The sequence below is a fragment of the Macrobrachium nipponense genome, chromosome 12 (genome assembly GCF_015104395.2).
Source record: "Macrobrachium nipponense isolate FS-2020 chromosome 12, ASM1510439v2, whole genome shotgun sequence".
NCBI lineage: Eukaryota > Metazoa > Arthropoda > Malacostraca > Decapoda > Palaemonidae > Macrobrachium > Macrobrachium nipponense.
In genome coordinates, this window is record NC_087205.1 from 102,195,913 (window position 1) to 102,207,321 (window position 11,409).

Consider the following 11,409-nt stretch of genomic DNA (forward strand, 5'->3'; position numbering starts at 1 on the left):
ATCTCCTTGAAAGCTGTTCATTTTCTTAATGTCTTTCTTAGTATTTTGATACGCATCATCATGGCATAATTAAAACCTTTCTCTGCCATAGACTTTATTCGACGCCGGGGAGTCCTAATTGTCCTCACGAAATCTCATGGAGTCACACTGCACAGGAGCCTTTTTCAATCTTTCGGAAACCAGTAATATGCGGACGGTTCCTCGTTGAAAAAGGGAGTTTACCTGACCTTTGGAAAGCCACAGAAGATCTTTTATTGAACAGGGAGCTGGAGTAAATTTAGCGATTGACATCAATTGGCGAATTCCCAAGAGAATTTATGATTTCTTCGGTACAGCCTGCTTGTGTGTGTGTTTTTGTGTGTATGTAATTGTGTGTGTCTTTGTGTGTGTATAAAGTTTTCATCAAGTTGAGAACATCTATAACCTTGAGAAATCGGCTGCAATTTGCTAAATTATTGTTCTTTTAGGAAAGCTGGAAGAGTTGGGGCACGTTTTTTGGTTGAGCTCTGGTTACATCAAAGAAACCATTGCTTGGGGGCGGTGTTGAGTTAGGAAGCTTTTTTTATGTATAGTTTAGTATTGAGAATGAAGTATTTCTCCGCTTGTTAGGAACTGGTGTTACGTAGGATAAAACGTGACATATAGCGATGATCTTGTGCAGGAAAACGATCTATATGGCTCATATAGAAGACAGATTAGTTAAACCGTTAATGAAAACTGTTATAGCTGAGAAAAAAAATATACAAGGCACGTGCTTGATTTTGCTTTCCCAAGAGAAGCCAATGATGCAAGAAAATGACTTGAAAGGAAAATATCACCTGTAGCCTGATGAGCTATGAAATTAATATATATTATAATATATATATATATATATTACTATATTATATATATATATATATATATATATATATATAGTATATATATATACTATATATATAGCTAAAATATATCTAAATAATTATATATTATTATATAATATATATAAAACATAGATGTGATGTTGATGGTGCATATTTTCCTTGCACCTCCCCCACACAATGAAAATAGAAAAAATAAAAAACGATAAAACGCAATAATAATTTTCACCTCCACTAAAATCGGCCGGTCGCTGGGAAAACCAATGCATACTGCAGGGGACCTGATCGAATGAAATATTCATATGTAGAAGCGATACTCTCAAAGGCTGATCACAGGATAATTTGAATTCTTATGGAGTAAGCATATGCCCTTGGAAAAATATATGCTTCTCGTGGGTAATATTCCTTTTTTTTTTCAAGGGTTATTGCATGAACAGTTGAATAGCTTGAGTGTGATTAAAGGAATAAATACAACGCATCTTTATTGATTTTTTTTCTATTTGTCATATAACCCGTTGAAGGCAGCTGGTTTATTAAATATTCTTTTAGAAGTTTCGTATCACAGCCATTTGAAAAGAGTTTAAGATAGGTTATTGTAAGCGCAATGGCTGAAAATAATTAACACTGATTATACAGCAGGTTCTCATTCATACCTTCTCTCATGCTTCGCCCAACAGTAAGTTTTATTTTAGACACTGCATAGTAATACGAAAGCTAGCAAGTTTAGTTTCTTAAGTGAATGAACTTTTTCCTGGGCGTACTGAACTTTTCCAAAATTTCGTTGATATGCATATGCATATTTTTTTTATATATATATTGAGTTCATTGAAGAGACAAATATTTATTAGGTTATTTCCACTTGTTATATTTACTGTACCACTCTCCATCCGACCAGAGAATTTAAGCAACGTTGGGGCCTGGGTCCGTACTTGGGCGGGTGACCATCTAGAAGCGCGAAATACTGTCGATTCGTAAACATCTTGAACATCTTTGGAATGGGGCGTGAGCCATCTGCAGCATCTAAAATTTCTTGGGAAAATGGTGTATGTTTATATATACGTATATACATATATATATATATGTATATATATATAAACTATTTAAATATATATATGTTTATGTATATATATTTATATATTGTTTTTGTAAATGCTTGCTTGTGCTGGGATTCGTATGGTCACTGACCCTCACAGAGAAGCTTTGATATCCTATTTCTGCGTCATTTATAAATTTAATTTTATGCAGAACAACATTGGAACAAAATGTATGAAAAAGATTTTATGAAGATTTTGGCTATACTGATGATATACTTCCTCAACAACCATTCACTTTTGTCTTCCATACGCCATACGCACTCTCTCCCATGTTGAATGTTGATGCCATTCTTTCCTTATAATATGCCTCACACTTTCCTTTACTCTTCCCTCCCAATACTTCAGAATTGCACACTCTTTTCACCAAACTGTCAACCGCCCCTTATTCGTTCCACATGACTGAAACATGTCTAAACAGTCTTTTCTGTCCTTTCGCCTTTGCTAACGCTAACGTTTTTACTCACCTCTGCCATTCTCCGCCTTTTTCGTCGTACCAGTAGACAAATTATTCATCTCCAAAAGGTCGCATACAGTATCTACACTTCACTTCCATAAAAGAGGGTTGGCTCAACAATTCCTTTCACACGTGTTATCTTTGGCTCTCATAGATATTCCAAGCTTCATGCAAATCTTTCGCAAACAAACTGGCATATCTTCCTTGCTTTACCTGTTCTGTGAATAACTTTTCCTCTCCTCCTGCCATCACCTGATATATTCACTCGCAAGTACTATTAAGAATACACTGCTCAAGTTCGCCCATAATTCATACCGGAAATCATTGTTCCATTTTCCTGGTCTCCATTTGTCTTCATTGCCTTACTTTTGCTGGCATCTACTGTCAGCTTTCTTGTCTTGCAAACACTTTCAAAGTCTCCCTTTATTCCCTGCAGTGCCTCTTCACTATCTCATTTCATCACAGTCTTATCAGCAAACGTCAGCTATTCCACACTCTAATTCACAGCCCATTTTCTTATAGCAAAAGTTTTTCACCAACACCTTCCAGCCTTTCTCTGATATGAAGCAACTACGCAGACATACCTCACCCTTGTCTCGGCTCCATTTTTTGCACCAAATCAGTCACTTAGCAACCTACGAACTCTAAAGTACGCTTTATTTTGTCCTCAATAGCTTCTATTCCATAAATCCTTAACTCCCTCCATATAGTCTGTATCGATTCCGTCCTAAGCCTTTTCTAACTTAGTGCATTATGCTTACAGATTTGTCCTATCCTTTCTAACTTCTCACATAACAGTTTTATAACAAAAATTTGATAAACAGCGTTTTCCTTTTCTAACCCCCCACCATTATTCCCTATTAATGATTCCGTAAACTGTCCTAATTTTTCAATTAAATTCCTATCAGAGGCCTTCAGTGGTATAGCGCCTCAGTGGCGTGGTCGGTATGGTGTTGGCGGGCCACCTCGTTGGCCAAGACTTCGATCCTCGGGCATTCCATTGAGGTGTGAAAGATGTGTCTTTCTGGTGATAGAAGTTCACTCTCGACGTGGTTCGGAAGTCAAGTAAAGCCGTTGGTCCCGTTGCTGAATAACCACTGGTTCCATGCAACGTAAAAACACCATACAAACAAACAACTTCAGTGGTATATTTAGGAGTGTTATTTCCATATCATTCATACGGCCTTCTATGGCACCTTGATCCTTAAACAATACACAGGAACAATTAATCCTCTAAAACATTCCCTCCGGATTTTTCCTTCACCTAGATATACCTTACACACCCTGGTGAACCACATATACACATGGCCCTGATGATAATCATTTCGTAATTTCGTCAACTCTTTCTGTCTTTCCGTTCTTCGGTCTTTTATTCGCCGTTCTAGAGTCCTCGGCAGTTGATGAAGATGTTTGTTTCAGCAGTTCCAAGTTCCTTTCTTCATACTATTTTTTTTTATAGCAATTAATACTTTGGAGCCTCTCTTTTATCTCTCCCCTAATTCGACTGAATCGAAGGAAAGTTGCTTGGTCAGAAATTCCGCTCCCACCTCATTTCTCGATCCTTTACTGCTCTCTCTCTCTCTCTCTCTCTCTCTCTCTCTCTCTCTCTCTCTCTCTCCACCTAGCAAGATATCCTTTATCGCTCTCTCTTTCTGAACCACATTTTTTAAAACTAAATATTAATTTGTTCTCTCTCTCTCTCTCTCTCTCTCTCTCTCTCTCTCTCTCGATATCCTTTTTCGCTCTCTCTTTCTGGACCACATTTTTTTTAACTAAATCTTAATGTTGTGTTCTCTCTCTCTCTCTCTCTCTCTCTCTCTCTCTCTCTCTCTCTCTCTCTCTCTCTCTCGATATCCTTTAATCGCTCGATAATCCTTATCGCTCTCTCTTTCTGGACCACATTTTTTCAACTAAATATAATGTTGTGTTCTCTCTCTCTTCTTCTCTCTCTCTCTCTCTCTCTCATGCAGACGACTTTTTTAAAATCAATCTGAGCTATTTCTTTTTCATCTAATGTTCCCAGAGCCTAATGATAATGCATTGAGTATTCTAATAAATGGTAAGTGGGTGTGCCCTGTTCCTTTCGGGGTATAATTGAATACTTAATTTAAAACCAAGGTTACGTGTCGTTTGTCAAATTTTATAATCAGAATTAGTATCATGAAGGTGCAACAGATGTAGAAGTGTTACGTCACAGACATTCCCAGACCTTGGTCTCTTGTTTTTGCTACCGGCTGTAGTTTTTTTTTCTTTTTTTATTTCATTTATTTTTGTTTTTTTTTTTTTTTTTTTTTTTGCTAAAGGTTAATCCACGTTACGCAACAGTTAATATTTCGGTCCGATATCTTCGAGGAGACTTTCAGTGCTTTCTGTCCATTAAAGTATTATTATTATTGTTATTATTATTATTATTATTATTATTATTATTATTATTATTATTATTATTATTATTATTATTATATTATTATTATTATTATTATTATTTGGCACAGTTTTCCGTGTCGAAAATAATGACAATGGTTCCAGGTCCACAATAATATAGCATGTGAGTTTATGGTCTTTAATGGATAATAAAAGCTTTCGAACCTTGTTCTAGGTTCATCTTGAGTCAAACTTTAATTTATTATTATTATTCAGAAGATGAACCCCATGCATATGGAACAATCCCACCAAAGGGGCCACTGACTTGAAATTCAAACTTCTAAAGATATGGTGCTCACGAAGCAAGAGAAGTTCTGTCACCAGCATTGAAGCAAATTTGAGAAAAGAACAAATCTCTGATACTTCATTAAGTCTAGCATTTGTCGCGAAAGTGTTGATAACGGTCGGCTAATATCTTGTCCATTAGGTGACACCTTTGTTGCCTTTGAAGGAAGTAATCCTTCCGCCAATTACTCCTTGACGACATCGAGCAAAGTGGTTTCTCATCTAATGGCTGAATAGTTTCGATGAGACAATAATGGTCAGAGGTAATTGGATGAACTATTAATGTAATTGCGGTGAGCGTTGATAACCCTAATCCATGACTTGACGTTGATGAAGTAAGTGATTTTCTAAATTACTAATGGCGTCGTTTTTTGTAAAGCTAGGTAGCGGTTGATCAATGATTTATCAATTACGAATATATTATGTTGATGAGTGAAGTGGCGTCACTCATTATTGAAGGCATAAAATCAAGGCGAGTATTTTCGCCTAATTCTAAAAGCTTCGACGGCGTAAAAAATCAGTGGCGTGGTCGGTATGGTGTTGGCGCACCACCTCGGTGGCCGCGAGTTCGATTCTCGGACATTCCATTGAGGTGTGAGAGATGTGTATTTCTGGTGATAGAAATTCACTCTCGACGTGGTTCTGAAGTCACGTAAAGCCGTTGGTCCCGTTGCTGAATAACCACTGGTTCCATGCAACGTAAAGACACCATACAAACAATCGGTAAGTGATGACACTAGCGATGAGTTATATCGTAATGCAATTTTTAAAATATTCCAAAACAATTCAAAGGGAAATTACGTTCGTTAATTAGGCCTGCTAATCCCATGCAGTTATCCTACAACTTCTTATTCTCAGAAGACATAAATGTTTACAAAGACCCTCACTTCCCAATTGAATGATTCCTATGAGGTGACAATCGTTTTATTTTTTGAATTTCAAGTACCCTATCCACACGACGACTCTGCATCCTGGGGTCTAAATTTCGTAACTCTATTAATATGAATAAAAAAAACTTTGTTATCATCAAATTGGCTTTAGTTTTGTCTTCATTCCTCCTTGTTATTCATTTTGTTTAATTTCTTGAAAAATTATTATCGGTATTTTGCCGTTGGTGCTGTTTCAGTTTCGGGCGGGAGAATCGCCTCGACTGAAAGGCTTTTTAAAACAAAGCTCGTCTTTAAGAGAAAAGATAGATCGATTGATTGATTGATTTGTGGCTATTAAAACTGGCTTCGCAGTAAAGATAGAAAGAAGCATTAATTGTGTCAGTGAGCGATTCATTTATGCCAAAGCAAACCAGTCTCGTGCACAAGGGTAGATTGAAGAATTCATTATCTAATATTGTCTTAAAGATCTGAATATCCGGACCAACTGGCGTGATTGACTGACTGAATAGGTTATCTATCGGCCTTACATCTCATTTTATCAGAGGAAACAAGCAAGGATTAGTTAGAGGCGCAATCACAGAGAGTAATGGCCGAGAAAATACCTGTAAAATAAAGACTGGTCTTTGATATGAAGAAAATGCTCGATGTTAATTTTTTATTTACTTTACCTAATTTTTCTTTTCTGCTTCTTTATGTGGACCATTATTTCTTTTTTTCAGTCTTATCCTGCATTTCACCTCTCCCAATTCGGGGGTTAGAGTCGTTAATGCACCTCATGCGGTGCACTGTAGGCATTACTTAAGGTTCTTTGCAGCGTGCCTTCGGCCCCTAGCTGCAACTACTTTCATTCCTTTTACTGTACCTCAGTTCATATTCTCTTTCTTCCATCTTATTTTCCACCCTCTCCTAAGAATTGATTCATAGCGCAACTGCTTTGAGGTTTTCCTCCTGTTACACCTTTCAAACCTTTTACTGCTAATTTCCGTTTCAGCGCTGAATGGCCTCATAGGTCCCAGAGCATGGCCTTTGGCCTATATTCTATATATTCGATTCAATTCCTTTAATTTTACCTTTACACCAACTTCATTATCCCTACTGCCACTTTATCTCGGCTCTAAACCAATTGTCTTTCATTTCTAAATCCTTTTCAAGGCAGGTCGTCTAAGCTCCTTTAAACCAAACTCGTTTCATTTTCAGAGGCATTCGCTACGCCCCTCCCCCACCCTCCCTCCCTTCCTACCTCCTCCTCCTCCTCCTCCTCCTCCCCCCTCCTCCTCCTCCTCCTCTCCTTACCCACTTCATCCTCACACGACCGATCTGGGTCAACAGTTCCTCCAGTCTCTCTTACTTTCGACCCCCTAGACGCCATTCTTCCAATCTATTTCCTTTGAAGGCCTTCTGTTGCTTTGTTTGACTTCCCTCTTTTACCATTTCCCACTTCACACTTTTCCCCACTTGCCCGGATGAGACAGATATATATGTGTGTGTGTGTGTGTGTGTACACTTCGAGTCCTTCTCTGCCTATAGGAGAGTTTTGATCATATTTTTCAGCAGCCGCCTTGTAGTGTTTAATCAATGTTTCTAATTGCATTTCCATTCGTTGTTGTGTCTTCCCGAGTTCTTGGCTCTTATCACCTGTTTATAGACAGTGAGGCTTCAAGCCCGTTAATTACAGGTCTAATAGTTTTGTCTTATTATTATGTATTTCATTCGTTTTGTCAAAAAAATATATCTTAATATGTATTTCATTCGTTTTGTCAAAAAAATATATCTTAATATGTATTTCATTCGTTTTGTCAAAAAAATATATCTTATTATGTATTTCATTCGTTTTGTCAAAAAAATATATCTTATTATGTATTTCATTCGTTTTGTCAAAAATATCTTTATTATATTTCATTCGTTTTGTCAAAAAATATATCTTATTAGTATTTCGTTTTTTGTCAAAAAATATATCTTATTATGTATTTCTTCTTTTTTTTGTCAAAAAATATATCTTATTTGTATTTCATTTCGTGTCAAAAAAATACTCTTATTGTCTTCGTTTTGTCAAAAAAATATATCTTATTGTATTTCTTCGTTTGTCAAAAAAATCTTATTATGTATTTCATTCGTTTTGTCAAAAAATATATCTTATTATGTATTTCATTCGTTTTGTCAAAAAATATCTTATTATGTATTTTCATTCGTTTTGTCAAAAAAATATATCTTATTAGTTTTCATTCGTTTTGTCAAAAAAATATATCTTATTATGTATTTCATTCGTTTTGTCAAAAAATATATCTTATTATGTATTTCATTCGTTTTGTCAAAAAAATATATCTTATTATGTATTTCATTCGTTTTGTCAAAAAATATATCTTATTATGTATTTCATTCGTTTTGTCAAAAAAATATATCTTGTTATTCTTCTTTTGTCCAAAAAAATATATCTTATTATGTATTTCATTCGTTTTTTGTGTCAAAAAAGATTATTATGTTCTTCTTTTTTATATATTGTATCATTCGTTTTTTGTCAAAAAATATATCTTATTATGTATTTCATTCGTTTTGTCAAAAAAATATATCTTATTATGTATTTCATTCGTTTTGTCAAAAAAATATATCTTATTATGTATTTCCTTCACACGTATTCAATTAGTGCAATACGAAAAATACGATCTTATTATGTATATTTTCATTCGTCTTTGTCAGAGTAGAATAATATGTCTTAATTATTATCTAGTTTCAATTCGTTTTGTCAAAAAAATATATCTTATTATGTCTTTCAATTTCGTGTCAGAATTTAATTGTCTTATTATTATCTTATTTCATTTCGTTTTGTCAATAATATCTTAATTATGTAGTATTCGTGTTTTTAAGAATAATTATTGTCTTATTATTACTATTTCATTTGTTTTTTGTCAAAAAAACATGTCTTATATGTATCTTCGTTTTTATTTCATTAAAAAAAATATATTATATTATTATAAAAATAATCTTATTTCTTCGTTTTGTAAAAAAAAATATTATTATCTTAAAAAAAATTTCATTCGTTTTGTCAAAAAATATGTTCTTATATGTATTTCAATTCGTTTTTGGTTTCAGAATATTATGTCTTATAAGTATTTGTTTTTAAAAAAAATTTTTCATCGTTTTGTCAAAAAAATATATCTTATTATGTATTTCATTCGTTTTGTCAAAGAAAATATATCTTATTATGTATTTCATTCGTTTTGTCAAAAAAATATATCTTATTATCTATTTCATTCGTTTTGTCAAGAAAATATGTCTTATTATTATCTATTTCATTCGTTTTGTCAAAAAATATATCTTATTATGTATTTCATTCGTTTTGTCAAGAATAATATGTCTTATTATCTATTTCATTCGTTTTGTCAAAAAATATATAATCTTATTATTATCTATTTCATTCGTGTTGTCAAAAAAATATATATCTTATTATTGTCTATTTCATTCGTTTTATAAAAACAAAAATATATTATCTATTTCATTCGTTTTGTGAAAAAAAAGAAAAAAAAAAAGAAAAACTTGTAACACGCATAGAGATTGATACAGGAATCCCCTCTGCAGTTAATATCTCACTCGTCACTGAATTGTTCTTCGTATCATCAAAAGTTGCCCGGGTTGTCTGTTAATTATGATGTAGGAATTCAGTCATTTTCTCTTTAAATGCAGCAGTTAATAACAGTGATTGAGCAGCAGTAACTCAGAAATAACGATGAAATTGAAATAGAGCCTCCTTGACACTAGTAATTCACGACTCAATCAGTTTTTTTTTTTTTTTCAGTTCCACTGTCCTGTCAGATCAGGAGCTATATGTTGCGGATTTTCATTATACACACACACACACACACACACACACACACACATATATATATATATATATATATATAATATATACGTATATATATATTATATATGTATATATATAATATATAAATGTATGTATGTATGTATATATATATATATATATATATATATATATATATAATATATATATATATATATATATATATATATACATATATATAAAACTTACCCCAGAGATGCACATCTCGTTTAGAAAATTATCGTCCTCAAAGGCTGAATTCTATTGCTTTCAAATGCATAAAAAGAAAGTCAAAGCATCACTGCTTGATTACTTATATATTCACAAATCTCCTGTTTGATTGAGAGATTTTTTGCCGGAATGCCCAAGACCTTTCGTTGCTGAGACGTCAGTATTTGGGTACGTCTCGCCTTGAACCACCGAGACGCCTCTTAAAAAAAAAAAATAATAATAAAGTTATCTCGTCCGAGAACCTATAGGTTACTGTTTCCAGAAGTAACAAGGTTAGAACGTCACCTCAGTGAAACACACACACAAACCAGTTATTTTGGCATCCCAGCACAGGAAATTTTAATTATTTGGGAAGTTTGTTTTTTTTTTTTTTGTTTTTTTTTTTTTTCACCAAGATTACTTGTGCTGTAGCTTACAAATCTTAATTTTTCTCCCTCGGCGTATTATTAATTGTAAGTACCAGAGAAATTTTATTGATAACTCACCGGTAATCGGCTTGGAGTGCAGTCTGCAAATACTGAAGGATTTTATAAAGTCTGGCGTAAATCTTACCTCAGATGTTCCAAAAAAGGCTTTGTAGTCGTTTTGATAATAATTACCTGTAATTGTGAAAACTCATAAAGTACTACTGAAAATCCACGAGAAAAGGGGGACACTCGGTTATTTATATTACTTATGATTTGAACAATATAAACCGGTGATACTGATTTACTGATTTGTTAGTTGAAGAGGTAGCTTTTTATTATGGTCACAAAATTGGAGATCGGTAACAAAAGTCTACGGGGACTAGAGTGCACGTTTCACCATTCGTAATGCTCTAAGACAGGAAGTTATAGAAAAGCAGAATATTAGGGATACACATTTTACGCAAAGTTAACCTTCTGAATTTTAAAAAATCAGATTCACTCCCTGCTCAAGTTTTCCCAACCAATTATCCTGGATGAATAGCATTTTTTTTAGATGTTCCATACGCGTGTACCATCTGCTTTGGTATTTCTATTGACAATAAATCCCTTCTGTTCATAGAGGGATTGTGTTAAAGTTAAGTATATCTTAGTTTTACCAGACCACTGAGCTCATTAACAGCTCTCCTAGGGCGGGCCCGAATGATTAGATATTTTAACGTGGCTAGGAACCAATTGGTCACCTAGCAACGGAACCTACAGTGTTATTGTGGGACCCGAACCACATTATCTCGAGAAATGAATTTATATCACCAGAAATAAATTCCTCTTGATTCCGCGTTGGCCGAGCCGAGAAGCGAACTTCGGACCACCGGATTGGTAGTCCGAGCGTGAAAACCACTCGTCCAACAAGGAAATAATCATGTAAATTAGAATTCCCT